The sequence below is a fragment of the Magnolia sinica genome, chromosome 7, assembly GCF_029962835.1.
Source record: "Magnolia sinica isolate HGM2019 chromosome 7, MsV1, whole genome shotgun sequence".
Taxonomy (NCBI): Eukaryota; Viridiplantae; Streptophyta; class Magnoliopsida; order Magnoliales; family Magnoliaceae; genus Magnolia; species Magnolia sinica.
In genome coordinates this window covers 30,487,345-30,492,910 of record NC_080579.1, presented here as the reverse complement: position 1 = coordinate 30,492,910, position 5,566 = coordinate 30,487,345, and the positions used below count along the sequence as shown (strand labels likewise).

At 38.0% G+C, this 5,566-nt stretch overlaps 1 non-coding gene across 1 annotated transcript; it reads left to right on the top strand.

Moving 5' to 3' along the window:
- Nucleotides 1-1,079: 1,079 nt before the first annotated feature.
- On the top strand, nucleotides 1,080-1,186 carry LOC131252354 (small nucleolar RNA R71). Its single transcript, XR_009174379.1, has one exon. It is a non-coding gene; the product is annotated as a small nucleolar RNA R71 (small nucleolar RNA).
- The last annotated feature ends 4,380 nt before the right edge of the window (nucleotides 1,187-5,566 follow it).

The following is a 5,566-nucleotide window of genomic DNA, read 5'->3' as shown; positions in this document are numbered from 1 at the left end:
CGGCTGTATAAGCCTTATTGCATTGCATAGCCTTGGTAAGGCTTCATGCATTCATGGCTTAACCTTGGTAAGGCTAGTTATATTAGTATTAATCATGTTTCCCTTCTGCATCCCCTATTATTCTTCTGTGCACCTTTGTCATACACTTTCACCACCCTCTTAGCTTTTTATAAGCTTATGCACGATTGATGCGTGTAGGAGATCCTAGGTCAGCGTCTTAGCAGCGGAGCTTCGATAAGAGTTGAGCTGAGGACCCCTGTGTTGTAGATCCTTCCCTCTTTCTATTGCTATCATATATATTTCCTTTAGCCATGTATCTAAAGTTCAAATTTATAGTGGATTTTGCTGTGTGTTCCTTTATTATTTCTAAGATTTACTTGCTGTGATCTTGGGTATGCTCGTATTGGAATGGATGATTATGAAAATCCTCCTTGTAGGATCCTAGGATTAGAACCTGCTTCAGGAGCCGAGAATGGGGTACTATGGAGGCTGTTGTGGACAGAACTGGCTATCGAGTTCCTTGTGACTCCAGTTACCAAGTCCGAGGTGTGATAGAAACCTTAAGGTGTAGCGGTTTATCCATTCCTCCAACTGAAGTTTAGATGATTTCTCTAACCAGGATTATATGTGTTAGAGGTGGGCCCACTGAAAGGTCTTTGGTAATTGCTTACAGCATTAGATTGCTCATTCAGTACCTCTTGAAAGGCAGATATAGTTGGGCAATTTTCAGTAGTGTGAATGTTGAAGCACAAATACCGCAAACAGTTTCCTTAGCCTTATCCTTCTTTAATTCCATGGCCTCAAGGTTCCTAGTAAGATTAGCAACTTTAGCATTGATATCATCATCCTCTTTCAGGAGATACATTCTTCCCCTTTCCTTGGAATGAGTTGGCCTAGACGTAGTACTTGGTTTAGGGGAGATGTCCCATGATTGTGTGTTCTCAGCAAGCTTACCAAAGTAGTCCCACACCTCATCGACACCTTTATTCATAAACTCCCCATTACACATCATCTCAACTAATTGGCGCATGGGAGATATCAGTCCATCATAGAAAAAGTTCATAATGGGCCACATTTCAAAGCCATGTTGTGGGCATGAACTGACAAGATCCTTTAACCGCTCCCAACATTGGAAGAATGTTTCATCTTCCCTTTAGGCGAAGTTCGTGATCGACTTTTTAAGGGTGGTATGAGAAAATTTTCTTAATAAACTCCCTTGTCATGTCATTCCATCTGCCAATTGATCGATGACGTAGTGAATGTAACCACGTCTTAGCTTTCTCTTTCAAAGAAAAGGGAAAGAGTTCAACCTAACCATGCCATCAGATACATTAGGAAAGTATAAAGTAGCTATAATCTCATCAAACTCTTTCAGATGTAAATATGGATTTTCTGACTCAAGCCCATGAAATTTAGGAAAGAATTGGATCACCCTTGGCTTGATATCCATGTGTCCTGCACTCTCAGGAAAAACCATGCATGAGGGTGTACTCACCCCCGCCGGTTGTAAATAATCTCATAAAGTACGAGGCGGGGGTGCTTGATGCACCTCATTCTCATCTTGGATGTCCTCCACCCTATGTTGGGGTAGAAGAGGTTAGTTTTTAGCCATCACTTCAATTAACTTAGGGGATTTCGAGTGGTGTCTAGTCTTACGATGGATGATCAACCCCTCAACCAATCCTCCTTCAGTTAAGAGATGTCGAGTGCTGTCAAGAACCCACTTGGGCATGAAACACTCACAACCCTCAATTCATATTCTAAACCTAAACATAAAAGAGAAAGGAAATAAAAATCTAGAAAGAAAGAGAGGGTTGGAAAGAAGTTACCAGATTGGAGTCCCTAAGTTAAAAACCTGTAAAATAAACCAAAACAAGTTAGTTTCTTAAATAGAAAGTCTAAAAATAGAAAGATCCTAAAAAGAAAATAGAAAGAAAACCAGTTTCTAAAAGGGGAAAAATTTCTAAAACTAGAAAATAGAAAATTTCTAAAACAAATTAGGAAAGTTCTAAACCTAAAATAGAAAGAAAGTTAATTTCTAAATTTAGAAAGTTTTTAAAAATAAAACTTTAATTCTAAAAATAGAAAAAAAATAGAGAAATTAGAAAGAGATTATCAATTTAGAAGATCTATCTCAAAATCCTACAAAACAAGAAAGTTAGTTTAGTTTCTAAAAATCAAACAGAAAAATCCTAACCTAATAATTAGAAAAAAAACTAATCTTAACCTAATTCTAAAACTAATTAATCTCAGAAAACGTAATTGTCAATCCCCGGCAACGGTGCCAAAAACTTGTTTATACCCCAAGTATAGGGTTATGATGTAGTAATAATCTCAGTAAGACCGAGGTCGAATCCACAGGGACTGAACCTTATACGTAATCTGAAAGTAACCAGAACTAGAACTAGAATAAGATGAAATCTAAATCAAGCAAATATGAGGGGATAATGGTGAAATAGTAAACTAAAACTTAGAAAATTGAAAGGTAGGAAACTAGAGATTTAGACGATCCACTTGTAGAGATCATGGAGATCTACACTCATCATGAAATCAACTGGACTTCGAGTCCCATCTTCATTCAATTAGAAGATATATCCCTAAAACTCAATCTGAACTTCTTTTGATTTAGTTTTCAAAGAGATGAAAGGTATGAGAATTAGAGTTAATTCCATCACAAAACGATGCCCATGAGACAAAGTAAATAACAGAATTAAACTAATCCACAATCAATCTGAAAGATGTATGAATGTCAGGAAGGATTCCATCATCCAACCATGTCCAAGGGGCAATGGTGAACAATAAGGCTTCTTGACTTCACAATCAAAATAATGAAAAGAAAATAGTCAAAGCCATCACAGATCTATCGTAATTTCAGTCACAACAAACCATTAAAAACTGAAGGCATTCTTATTATTCAAACTATAATCAAAGTAGTTCATAACATGAATCAAGACCATAGAATCCTTCCCATCACGCCACAAGCTCCAACTCTTAGCCCTAGCTAAGAGGTTTAGCCTAACATGATTGGACTAGATCTCTCAAAAATCATAGGAAAACTAATAAACCTAGAAAAAAATCTAAAACTCTCTCTCTTTCTCTCTTCCAGACATCTGAAGATTGAATGCCTACTCTCTCTCTCTCTCTCTCTCTCTCTCTCTCTCTCTCTCTCTTTTCTCTCTTTTATAGGCAGGGAGGTTGGTGCAGCTTTCACGCAAGAGGTGGTTCAGCAAGTCAGGTGGAAAGTTCTAGACGTCGACTTTGTTGCATAGAAAAAATTAGATGCGCAATCTCTGCTCTTCGCAACAAAACAGCTACCGTTGGGCCTTGGTATTCGCACACAGGTGCATTCCTTTTGTAAAGAGAAAACGTCCCTGCAGACGGTTTTTTCTTAGCTACCATCTGAATGGTTTGTATCATTGGTCCGACATAGACCGAAATTACACAATAGGCTGAAATGTCCGGCTTTCTCAGACACTTGCTGTTTGTGGAACAGACGACTTGCGTTGGCTGATGGGGGCCACGATTAGTGTTGGTAGGGAAATCTAGACCATCCATTGGAAACGCCTCGAGATTCTAGTCGGAAGTGAATGATTTTAGATCGCCCTTAATGTGGTTAACTTGATCGATCATGTGGTGATGATTCCACCATTCAGTAAGTAAAAGAACCATTTTTGATGAGTCTCGGACCTAGATCTCCTAGATTGCGGTTGGTTCAGCCTTATGAATTCAATGAACGGTGAGGATCATCCAACTGTATGATGATAATGGCCCATCGAGCGTCCTCCGGAAGCTCTGTTTGTGAAACAGAGGCGGCAATTCAGGATTTTGTAAATCGAAACGAGTCAGTGGTCGCTGACCATTTCGGATGGCTTGGTGCACATCGAGTGCACTTGCTGCAGTACACGTGCAGTGCTCGTGTGGGCCCCACAATGATATCTCTGATGAATTCACACCGTCCATCTGCCTTCCTACCTCACTTGAAGATTGAGACCAAAATTGAAGCATATCCGGATGTCAGGTGGGCCCCAAATTAGAGTTTTGTGGGCTTATCTATTCATTAGGTCACTTCTACAAGGATCTAATGGCTGAAATTCGACGTGTACGATTAATTTTTGGTTTTTAGGCCATATATGAAGTTTCAAGCCGAACGGATGGTGGGAACCCTGTGATCTTGCATTCTAGATGATTTTCGGGCCTGTTTAATGTGAGTGGCCTGATTTTCTCAGATCTCTGGCATGTAAATTCATCGTTCTCAGTCCCCTGGAGTTTACCCCTTACCTTGGTAATTTATGAGTGTTAAATCCATGCTTTTAGTACCATTTTTCAGTCCAGACTCCTAAATACACCTTGCATCACAAACACGATTAAAACAGGGTGTTAAATGGTATCATGCATGTAAAATCAAGTAATAACTGGGGTCTAATATGCAATATTTGATCCTCAACAGCAACTTCGGTGTGAATGAAGTGTAATAAAAGTGCGTAAATTCAAGGTCAGTTTGTGAAATCTCAAAGACGGTGCAAAAGTTAGAGTTCCACAACTATAAATAGGAGTCCCTAGGACATTCTAAAGCATCTTCTAGGATTTGGAAAGGGAGAGAAGGCCTAGGTGGAGCACCGACAACATTCTTCCTCTTCGATCTCTTCACGAGTTTTAATTAATCTTTTAGTTTTTCTTTTATTTTTGAGTTAGCTATGACAAGTTAATCTCTTAGCTAAGGCTAAGGGATGAAGCTTGTAGTTAATTTCGTGTTTAGTTTGTTGAATTCAATGCCATTACTTTGAATGATTATAGTAGATTGGTTTGTTTTGAATTTACTTTGAAAGTCTTTAAGTTGTTTTTTTTTTAGATTCATTGTGCGCTCTAAGTACAATGAATGCTCCAATTTAGCAATTGTTTAGCCTTGATTTAGAGAAGGAATCAATCTATATAATTGATTGATCTAATGATGCCTAAGGGTGCATTGGATGTTTTTGATTCCTGACAATTGATGTCAGAGTGCTTAATGGAAGAACTGGTCAATTGAAATCATATTCATCTTAATACTTGTGAATGGTTCAACCACTCTATCATTCGACTAGGTATATTAGGACTTTGATTCCAGTTGTGTTATTTTATATTGAAGCAGCAAATTGATGTTGAGATTACTACAAGTGGATTCCTAGATCCTCAGCTTTTTATTTATTTATTTATAACATTTTCTTCATCATTGGTTTAAAAACCCAGACAATTCATTAGACCTAGATTAGTTCTAAACCGTGTTCCACATTCCTTATGGATTTGACCTCGGTCTCATCGAGTTATTACTAGAGTGCAACCCTACACTTGGGGTTATGAACATTAGGCCAAGGGACGAAGCTTGTAACATCTTTTTTATTTGATCCAACAAATAATGGTTTGATGATGACATTAGATTGAATATATTTGAATTTGCTATATAAAAGTTTTGAGGGTTGGGATGAGGGATATGATTATGGAATCACCTAAGCTTCTATTACACTAAAAACCCATATAAATAGCTAAGAACCAAATGCCCTTTATAAAAGTTCAAGTTCCAATAGTAAAA